Source organism: Mobula hypostoma, chromosome 10, assembly GCF_963921235.1.
Source record: "Mobula hypostoma chromosome 10, sMobHyp1.1, whole genome shotgun sequence".
Classification (NCBI taxonomy): domain Eukaryota; kingdom Metazoa; phylum Chordata; class Chondrichthyes; order Myliobatiformes; family Myliobatidae; genus Mobula; species Mobula hypostoma.
The window spans coordinates 24161078-24173137 of record NC_086106.1 but is presented as its reverse complement, the minus strand read 5'-3'; positions in this window follow the sequence as shown (position 1 = coordinate 24173137).

Below are 12060 nucleotides of genomic sequence, written 5' to 3'. Positions count from 1 at the left end.
CAATCAGGTCTACATTTGAATACCTATTCTTACTGAAGCGAGACATTCACCATTGTTACAATTCTTATTTTGTTTCATCTTATTACATTTTTTTTCTTGATTAGACGGTGTTAGACTCGATTGGCGCAGCAGAGTAGTTTTCTGGCTTTGAATTCAATCCTATGTCCTTGCGTATGCAATGTTCTGCTGCAGCTGATTTCGCCAGGTAACCCACGCAGATGCATTTCCGAAGTACTTGATATGGGTTTCTAACGTTCACCGCCTTTTACCAATATGCGCTGCCACCTTTTCACAGTGAACCCTGTAACCGCTTGCCGTCCTGAGCCACAGGTCATATTTGGTCCGCATATGTTGTGATTTGGACTTCGTTACGAAATTTGCAGATGACATTAATCCAGTATTTATTTAGGATACTAGCGACACTTCAGGAAATAGAAGAAATATGGGGAAGACAGGCAGTAGTCACATGTTTCTCCTCGTGTTTATATGGGCCAGATGGTACTCCCGATGGGAACAGCCATCAGGGAGGATAGTTGATGGATTGCTTTGGGCTACCCGAAGAAGAAATCGGTAGCAGAACATTGCTTACGTGATTGCCATAGGATGCATTTCCACTGATTAAAACGTCTGTTGCATGCCAATGGCTTCTGCGACCGCCTGGTCACTGAAGTCGTTGAATTAGTATTAAACTAAAGCAGAATTTTAACGAAGAAGATCTCCCACAAAGTAACAAGTGGAATTTGATTATAAGCAATGCAGGGCATGAAAACCTGATCGGTTTACGACTAAATAAAAACAGGACAACCGGAATATATATACCACCAGACCAGAATTCCCTCGGCATTATCCGTGATAAAGTTAAGGGAGGACGTAATCGAAACGTCGATTAAAATAGATACCTTTACCCGGCTGGATGCCTACGAAGTGCTTGTTCGTTAGATAGGACTGGAACTCACAAGTTCATATTTTTTTCGTGACTTAAATATCTTTGCTAAAGTCCCTGAATTACTGCTTCCCGCAGTAACTTGTGGAACAGCCCATCGGACACTGGAAATTTATCCACGGTAATTTGTTTCAAGACAGTCAACATCTCTTCCTCTGTCATCTTCATAGGGTACCCACATCGATACTGTCTTACATCACTGTCCTTCTCCGGAATAAATACAGATATAGGAAAAAGCTCTAAGAAATCACCTTAAGAATCCCACATCTCTCTTGCCTCCACGCATAGATTATCAGCCTGATTTCCAGAAAGCCAACTTTATCTCTTCAAAGCAGTATCTCTGAGTTTCCGTGAAAACAGCCTGAGGATTCTGCTCTCCCTTCTCTGCCAGAACAACCACATGTTGTTGTTGATGTTTTTCGTTTATTATTTTTTCTATTTATTTTTAGCGTCCGATCCTAATTTCCTCCCTAAACTTTATTTTGCATTTTCTGTTCTCCACAAGTAACTTATTTCTTCTTGTACACCTTTTTTTTAAATCTGAACGATTGCCTCAATATCTCTGATAATCGGGTGTCGCTGAAGTTGTAATCATAACTATTTATTCCGACAGGCCTATACTATCTTTGGACTTTAAATACTTTACTTTTAATAGGCCTCCCACTTACCAAATTCAACATTGCCAGAAAACAGTCTGTTTCAGTTACCACTTACAACATCCTCTGTCGTACCATCTGAAGTGGAGTTACTCTAATTCAAGAAATAACACTGTGACCGGATCTACCATTTTCCATAATTGTCTTGGAGCTAATGGCATTACTATCAAAATATGCAGTGTTCCCCTACACAAACATCTGTCAGCAAGTCATATATCATTCCCAACGAACTCTGAATGTCTTCATCAATGGTAAAGTTCATCATCTCATTTTAATTGATCTTTTTACCTGATGTGCATTCAATCTGAACGCTAATGACAGTCTAATCTAAGGTCTCCTTTGAGAAGTGGACGATCCATCACGAGGAAAGCCAGTCAAATACCTAACATCCCAAATAAACATCATGTGCTGTTCTGCGTTGGTTTTCAAATGCTACTTCTATAAATTCAATCACAGGTGATTCAGGACAGTTTCAGAAACGAGAGAATGTTCAACACTGGATTTTCCAGTATGGAGTTAGCCAGGACGGCGACAGAAGCTCTCTTCACCGCTGAGTTCACCAGTTGAAGAGCAGTACGATTGTCAGGTGTATCAAAATTTATACTTGTGAAGCCGTAGAGGGATTTTTTTTTCTTTACATATTTCATAACGGATTTTTTTTGGCATAGTCAACCACAGCGAAGCGTGCGACTTCCGGTTGCATTGTAGTTATGCAGAATTTCCTGCCTCTAATATGTATCTACACTGCTACGGTCAATATTCCAGCAGGACCCTGGAACTTCTGCAACAGGAAATCAGCTTCGCCGAGAAGAAAAGAAGCAATGCAGCGTTCAGTTGTTGCGCTGTAATACAGAGTAATTATCCTCAATCAGTCGAGCCAAACGGTCCTATTTGTTGTGTCTGAAAGGCAGCTGCGAGGCTCGACACTGTAATATTCCTTCTTTAATTCAACAGGCAAAATAAGTGCTGCTGAACGCTTTCAAGAACCCCTCTGCGGTGTCGGAACCGGATGCAGGTGTAAAGTTTAGAAAGTCCTTTGTGCGGGGACTGTGCGACTGAATTGCGCAATAATACACGGCTGTGTCCGCGACTTCGATTCGTTCGATAGTAAACTGGCTGCGACTGTCCGCAGTAGAGAAATCAAATTTAAAACGACAGTTGTTTTATCTCCGAGATATTCTACGCTTTAGTATGTACTGCAGCCTCTGATCGGATTTTTGTCTGTACCACATCATGGAATAAATGCGGGATATGCCATAGGTGTAATTGAGCTGAACGGAATCGCCCTTCAATGCGGGTATGTCAGACGGACACTGTAGCACAAGTTCCGAGAGACATCGGCCTGTAAACAAACAAACAAAACAAAAACAAAAAAAAAAAAATCCACCGGATCAGGTGAGGGGTGAACTGATATAAAGAGCAGTAGATGGAACGACACGCATGATTGTACAACATGCTTTGCACTTACCGATTAACAGCGCTAGACAGAGATGAAATAGTTTCAACCTCTCCGAGTTGAACATTTTGGTAAATACGGCCTTCTGGACTATTCGGCAGCCTCACAGTAAAGTTATTGAGACAAGCATGCCAGCTTTTGAGCGAGACAACTCACTAGAAGATTTGATTTATGCTCAGGGATTGGCTGTAGATTTCCAATGTTCGCCTATGACATAGATTACCCATTACCCCTACGTGGGCGTGGTCAAATGAACAAGCATGTTAAGGAAAACATAAAGACACATACATAACGAACGGACCAACGACCGTCAAAAATTGGTTCTCTTTAGCCGTGACAAGGCTCCAGAAAGGCACTTCAAGCATTGAATTTAATTGACTTTATTGCTTACGTTCTTCAGGTACATGAGGAGCAAAAAAAAATGTTAGGATACTTCTACGGCAAAATGTGCAAAGCGTTATTATTGCAATTTATGATGAATTGAGACCATGAAAACACAATCGCCAATCTATGGTAGTGCATCAGACATCCGTCAGTCTGTTATCGAAGAGCAGTTACCATTCCCATGTGTCAGTGATATTCGATTTACAGCAGGCCGGTCGATTGTTAATCAATGAATGGAGGAACTGTCAATAGGGGTCAAAGATATGGCGTTTTCTTCCTCCCGGAGATCAAGGGGGAAATTAATTCAATGCACTTTTGTTTCTGCAAATCGAATAGGGGGTCATTACGTGCATTTCAAACATACAGCTGGTCACAAGGGAATCGAGTTGTATGGAGACATGGAAATTAGCATTCCAGGTGAACCGACTGCAGCATTTCAGATGATATTGTGGAATACCTTTGAGGCCAGCTTTTCCAGGAACCTGTGTATAAGACAGCAGCTCTTGCATCATATCCAATATCCAGTTCCATGTTCCGTATTTGAAATTATGCTGAAATGAGGTAAGGAGTAAGACGAGGTCTCCTCTCCAAATCTATTCTGGAAATTGCATAAGAATGATGTGCGTTCAAGTAAGTTTATGGCACTGCATTCCGAACTACAGAGCATTTATTCTAACTCGTTGCTTGCCAGATTAGGTAGACACCTTATAACATATAATGGCTCTGCTACACTTCTATGATATAGAACCAACTAATCAATACGCTTCCGTAAGTAGCAGGGCCATTGTTACTGAGAACTACAGAAAGAAAATGATTCTGGGGAGCCCTAAATAACTGAATCGGAACATCAAGACAAATTTATTCTAAATCCACAGAAATAAATGAAAACACTCCGTTAGCTTTTATCAATATTTTCTTTCGTGAAGAAACGTTTTTACTTGTTTGTTTGTTTGTTGATTTATTTGCAAGCCGTACACAGGAGTGTTCCGATTTATCTGCCTCAATGATTTTCAGAGTTGTACGATGATAGGGTGTTATCACAGAAGTTCAGTGAGTTTTTGTCCCTGTCATCCATGTTGAAAGCCTGCCCAACAATTAATCCGAATCATTTGCGTTCAGCCCAAATCTCTCCGATCGTAACCTTCCGTTAATCTAAGCAACTGCAATTTAATTAATGAAAACATTAAAAAAAAGCCTCTCCGTTGGCATAATCCACATATTTCACAGCCTGTAAGTGAATAAGTGGCCCATCAGGTCGATTAATATCTTCCTCTCTTAGAGGCAGACTACGTCCACTTGCTTTGGATTGATATTTTCTGGGAAAAAAAGACTGCATCTCCGAAATTCTCTATCCCTCTCAAAATGTTTATATGATTTATAAACACGAGAAAATCTGCAGATGCTCTAATTTCAAGCAAAACACATAAAAGTTGCCGGTGAAAGCAGCAGGCCAGGCAGCATCTATAGGAAGAGGTACAGTCGAAGTTTCGGGCCCAGACTCTTCGTCAGGACTAACTGAAAGAAGAGATAGTAAGATATTTGAAAGTGAAAGGGTGTGGGGAGATCCGAAATGATAGGAGAAGACAGAAGGGGGAGGAATGGAGCTTCGAGCTGGAAAGTTGATTGGCAAAAGGGATATGAGATGATCATGGGATGGAACAGAATAGCGAATGTTATAAATCCAATCACTAAGCTTACCATTCTGGGGACTGTAACGTGGCAGAAGCATGAGAGCAACGACAAAAAAAAAAACGTAATTATTATTACCCATAAACGATATGTATGTTTTCTTTAATATACGTTTAGACTTAGATGTCCGGTTGGGAGTCATTGCGCTGATAGCATTTCACTTGGCAATGGTAATATGAAACTGCTCAGTGCCTTCAAGTGTATTCTGGTTCCGGAAAAGACATGAAATCAAATATTCACTGGGATATGTCTCTGGCCTGGAATGTCACGACGATAGCTCCAAATGAGCCGCCGAATTAGTACCTTCGAGTTGGACCAGCTGCTAATGACTTGATGCCCTCTGCTGATATCTTAGATTGGGACATTTGCATTCAAACTGCTGCAGGAATTTCTTCCATAGTTTAAGCAGTGAAACCAGTAGAAGAGATATTATTGAGACACTGAGAAGTCCACGAATTGTTTTGCTATCGGTGGGGGAAAAAAATCTCTGAAAAAAGAAAAAAAAAGAATTACGAGCGTGTAAGATATTCCATAAAATATAAGTCTGAACTTATTCAGTGAAGAAGTTGTTTTGATTGTTTTTTTTTTGTTTGTTTGTTTTTTTCCGGGAAAAGCCATTCTTCTAATTGCACAAAAAATCTATAGTTACAGAAAGCCTATGCTCCGTTTGTTCCTGAAGGTACATATAAAATCTTCCTGCTTCTCATTTCCTCTTAAACAACTTTTATTCCTTTCTCAAATCTGTTAGTATCTGACCTCTACCCTCACCTTATTTGGCTCCAGATCATTCTTTTCACATATTAATTTCCAGCATCTTGAACCTCATTCGTCTCTGCCTCTCACAATCTATTTGCTGTCTCTATACTTCCCATCTTACCAAGTGTGGAATATAAATAGCTCATTATCTTTCTCGAAATATAATCCACTAGACATTGTCTCCAAACTCGAATAATTTTCCTCGTCTGCTTTCTCTCACGTATTGCCCTTTCACTTTTTCAGAACGTCTATCTTCCAGCTACAGTCATGATCCGGGATTCTTGATCCAAGTTATTGAATATTCTTTCACTTCCACAGATGTTTCCCTTTGACGTCCACCAGTAGGTGTATTATTTGCTCTCTAATCGGCCCCAAAATCGCGTGAAACAACAATACATTTTTTAACCTCAGGGCTCAACGAATTTGACCCCTACCAGTGACTCAACGACTATGGTTCTTTTGCTGTAACTTATCAGGATGGATGTACTCCTTCTCATCTTCAGGGACAAAACCCATGTTATTTCGACATATTTTTTGTTAATGTCGTGTGCGCCAGCTGCGGACATCGTGTAATATGGTGAAGAAACTGCGCTGCAGAACAGGATGTTGCTACTAGGTTTAGATGACAAGTGCCAGCAAAAGCGACTGGATTATGAGAGGAAAGATATAGTAGATATGGGATACAACTGTTCGGGCGAAAATTCCAATACCAGTTGCCACGCATTGAAACTGAGAGTAGTTACGTACAAAGGGGATAGAAACTGTTCGTTTATGTTTTCTTGGAGAATGAACAATGCCTAGTATACGCTGCCCGCATGGTGTAAGAGACAAATACATCAGCGGCTTTCAAAAGATATTTAGATAGACACATAAATATACTGAATATGGAGTGATATGCACGTTATGTAGGAAGGACATAATAGTCTTGATTTAACATTTTAGCTGTTTCAGCACAAAATTGTGGATACAGGGCCTATTCTTGTTCCGAAGCGCTTTCATTTCATCGTTGTGTCCACACAATATCGGCAACGGAGATTAATGGTTAGCACAGCCTATAATTTACAAGCGACCAGGTTAAGTTCCTCCCGCTGCCTCACAGGATGTTTTACGTTATCCCCGTCACTGCGTGAGGTTCCTCTGGGTAATCTGATTTCTCCCCATACTTCAAAAGGCTTACAGACTGTTAGGTTAAATGGTCATTGTAAATTGTCCCGTGAGCAGACTAGTATTAGATCGGGGAATTGGCAGGTGTTGTGGGTCGAAGGGTAGGAAAGTCATACTCCATGATGATGCAAATAAAAAAAAAATGTGTAATTCCAATCAGGTGCCAACATTCGAAAATCTTTCCGTTCCAAATGCATGAATTCAAATAAAGGCAGGAGGCGAATTTATTGGTGAGAAAAGGCACTGCAGAAACTGAAATCTGCAGAGGCAAACTGCTGGGAAAAAAAAAAGGCAAGCAGTATATCAAACAGCATTGCTCAGGGATCGAAATGTCGCCGTTTCTATTTGCGGCGCTGCATTGTGAAAAAAAAATCTGTTTAAGAGGGAAAATGCTCAGCATAAATTGGAGAATTGCAGAGACTGGAAAGATATTCCAATAACATTTAATAACAAAGGGGAGTGTACAATAATACACAAGTATTGTCAGTAAGCGGATTTGTCCAGAAGAGATGGGAGATAATAAAAGATGCATTGTAGATGCAAGAAGGAAAAACAAAAAAAGTACTTGATAATGGAAATTCGTAGTCGGTTTCTGATTTCAATGCTCGAAAAAAATAATAATAATTACTTTGGCTTACCAGATTTATTAGTTATTCGCACCTTCTTTGGCTCAGTTACCTTCCAATGCTCTATATTCAATTTTCCTCTGATCTCACCTGTTTAGTGTATGTTCCTCATTCTCTGAATTTGTGTCGTTGTCTTCGCTGTTTTGTTGTGCAGAGCTTATATGTATATGATTGAGTATTTAACTCTAACTAGCTTTGACTCAGTGTGTTTATATGAGGATTGGGTACTTGTGTCGGTGATTCTCGTCGCCTTTGAGGTGCGATGAGCATCTGCTCCCAGCCAGATAAGACACAAGAAGGCGCAATATGCTGCGACTGACAACACATTATTGCAGACGTCCATTACGCAGGAGTAGTTAATAGGGTGCCAACGTTATAAATTCCAACGAAGTATCTCCCACTTGAAAAAAAAATCAGTAAGGTTCCTCTTTTCAAGGATGGCGTCTGATCTGAAGACTGTTTCCTGAATTTTGTTTTCATATACCCCTAAAATGCAAGTAATTATACAGAAAATGTTTGCAAGGTTCAATGCATATCGAAGCAATCACTTATACTGAAATATGGTTCCACGTTATTACCACCATACGAGTGATTAATTCTACACTCATGATCCTTTAAGCATTTTGCTATTTATCCTTCACCCATGAGCTCTCATTGCTGTCTCACGCAACCTTAGTTAAAGCGCCTGTCTGCATTTTCCTATCTATACACCTGGCAATTGTGCATAAGTTGATAAAATCTCTCTTTAATCATCTGCAACATAGGGAATGAATATTTAACGTATTTAATCAATCCCCATAAGCCAACAAATTGTCCCTGTACTGCTTCAGGCAAATGTAAAGTGCTTCCTCTATTTCGGCGTTGTGTGCTGCGCACTCTATAAAATTAGGCTTTATCAATGCCTGAGATAACTTCAACATAACACCCCATGAGCTCTACTTGACACATTGATTTATGATGCAATGTGCCTCATAAATTGTTTATTGACCTGCATTCTCAGATCATTTTGTTTTATCGAAATCGTTCTTCCCCGTGTTCTATGTGCAAGGTGGCTGTCCCATCCACTGTGCAGCAAAACACACGCGTCTGCATAATGTTTAACGTGCCATCTTTGCCCATTTTTGCAGATGGTCGAGTTCACGCTAGATAACTTGGTAGTGTTCCTGGCCGTCTGCTGCTTTCCTAATTTTGGTGTCGTCCGCAAGGTTGCTCAGCCAGTAACCACATGATCATGTGATAGTCGGTGTAGATGATAAACAGCAACGGATATGGGAATGATCGCTGCTGCACTCCTTTAGTCAGAGACTCAAACATCTACTGTCACCCTCTGCCTGCTCCTGTTAAGTCAATGTATAATCCAATTTACAACTTCATCTTGAGCACAAGCAATTTAAACGTCGCGGTAAACCTCCATAGAAGTGTTGGTAGAATGACTAGCTAATGGTCATATAGATACGACCCACTGCCTTCTATTCACCAACATTCATGGTAACTTCGTCGCCGAACTATATGAAATGGGCTAGACACGGCGTACCATCTACAAACCCATGCCGACTCTTCTTAAACAGTCCCCGTCTAACAATGAATACTCATATATCCAGTGACTCAGGATAACTTCCATGGGATTTAGACTAGACTAGTGGCGTATTCACGGTTGTATAAATTCCTGGCTTTTTCTCAGACCATTGCATAAAGAGGGGAGCAATAGTGACTCTCCTCTAACACCCATCCAGGAACTCACTTATCGCTCATCATGTCCTAAATATGCCTAAACTCTTCTCGGCTTCAAACCAGGTAAGGGCATCAATTTTCACTGACGTGTCGAATACAGACTCCGGCATCTTCATCAGGAATGATCCCGAATCATGTCTAGTCCGGTGGGTATATGTGTAATACCCTGGGAAAGCTTTTACTGCTAACGGAATGGTCTTAATTTTTTAGAAGAAGTTTTTGAGTATTGGCCAGAGATAATGGATGCCTTCGAATGTGATGTGCTTCATTTGTTCGGCTGGAGAAGAATGAGAAGACGCAGGAAAGAACCGGTCGTTAGATATAGTCTGGTGGGAAAACAGTGATTCGGTGGAGCCAATCGCCAGATCGACTAAGGATCACTTAATTGAGCTCCATGTAGTGCACATTTCACTGTATAATTATATCGGGCTATTTGTGTTTTTTTTAATTTTTCATTTTCGCTTTCTTTTTTTGGCTTACCCTTTCGTTAAGATTTATAAATACAATTCCATTAATCTTATGCAATGTTCTCTCTGTTGTTTCTTGTCTCTGAATTGTAACACAGTAGCAAATTACACAGCATCCATAAACCGGGGCTCGGAACAGAAGAGCCGGCTCAATCTCATGTGTTTCTCTGTATTGGGGAATGTTTTCCCTCGACATTCGCAGCCAAGTAAACCGTCTTTGTTCCGCATATGCTGTGATTCGGACTTCCTTGCGAGTTTGCTGATGACATTAATCCAGTATTTCTTTCGGATTTGGCGGTACCAAGTAATAGAAGAAACATGGGGAAGACAGGCAGTTTCACTGGTTTTTCCTCGTTATTTTGGCCAGACGGTACTTCCGATGCGAACGGCCATCACGGAGGTTAGTAGATGCCTCACTTTGGGCTACCCGGAGAAGAAAGCGGTAGCAGAACATTCCTTACCTAATTGCCATAAGATGCATTTCCACGGTATAAAATTTCTGTGTCATGCCAATATTTTTGCGACCGCCTGGTCACTGATGTCGTTGAACGGATATTAAACTAAAGCATAATTTTAACGAAGACGAAGAGTTCCCGCTAATTTAGAAGTGGAGCTCGCTTATAAACGACGCAGGGCATCGAAACCTGATCGGTTTAAGACAAAAAAAAAAGACAGGACGGATGGACGACCGGAATATATATACTACTAGACCAGACTTACGTCGGTATTATAAATGATGAAGTTACTGGGGGCCGTAATCGAAACGCCCTTAAAAATAAATACCTTTACCCGGCTGGATGCCTGTGCAGAGCTTACACGTCAGTTAAGCTAGGAACTCACCAGTTCTTTTTTTTTTTCTTTATACGTGACTTAACTGTCTTTGCTAATGTCCCTGAAGTTACAGCACTTGCCTCCTGCAGTAACTTCAGGAACAGCACGTCGGGCAGTGGAGATTAATCCACGCTAAATTTTCTCAAGGCAGCCAACATTTCTTCCTCTGTAAACTTTGTACGGTGCCCACCTCGCTACTGGCTTACCTCACTGTCCTTATCCAGAGTAAATAGAGATACTGTCATGGTCCGGTCCGTGAAGTCCGTATTCTGGTTCACGGTCCGGTCCATCGACCCTTGCTCCAGGTTTTCCTGTTTACACTGTTTCTATTCTTGTTGAGCTCTAATTGTGTCAGCTGATGCTCGTCGGGACTGGCTGCATAAATACTTTCAGAGGGCAGGGCGTGGCTGCTGGATTGTTCTTGTCCTTACTCTTTGTATCCCTTCCTTTGCCTTCTGTTTCCTTGCCTTGTCTTGCCGGTAAATCCCGCCTCGCCTGAAGTTCTCGTCTCGCCTTGCTTTGCCTGAAGACTTGCCTTGTCTGGCTGGTAACTCTCGCCTTGTCTCGCCTGCAGTCTTGCCCTGGAGCTAGTCTGTACGTAGCTCCCTTCCTGTCCCTTGCCTCCGCCCAGGTAAGCCAGGCCGTCTTGCCGTTACCTGCGGTTGGTTCCGTCCCTTCCTGTCCTATACCTCCGTCGGGTGGTGACCCGCGCCCTGCCCGGAGTATTGCACCCTGCCTAGGAGTACCGCGACCTGCCCAGGAGTACCGCGTCCTGCCCAGGACTACCGCGCTTTGCCCAGGTGAATCGCGCCTTGCCCAGGTGGAGCCCGCCGAGCCTCAAGCCTGAAAACTCCAGCTTCCTGTCTAGCCTCAAGCCTGATGACCCCAGTCTCCTGCCTCCTGCCAAGCCTTGCCTCAAGTCTCTGGCCTCTAGCCTTTAGCCTCAAGCCTGAAGACTACAGCCTCCTGCCTCCTGCCAAACCTCACCTCTAGCGTCAAGTCTGAAGACTCCAGCCTCCTGCCTCATGCCAAGTCTCGCCTGTAGCCTCAAGCCTGAAGACTCCAGCGTCATCCTGACTGCCCGCCAAGCCTCGTGGGTGTTTACATCTGAGGTCCGAGCCGGAGCCAGAGACTGGTCCTTGTCCAGTCTCTGGCTCGGAGTCGAAGCCCGGGCTCCCAGCTCTCTTGTCCTGTTGCGGGTTCCCGGTTATCGTGTCCATGTCCTTGCTCTCACCCTGTATCGTACTCCTGTCCCTAGTACTACAGTGTCTGTGTCTTGCGCTTGGGTACGTTCCCAGTCACTTCCGTATGACAGATACAAAATAATATAAAATACATCAACTTAAAATTCCCCCTA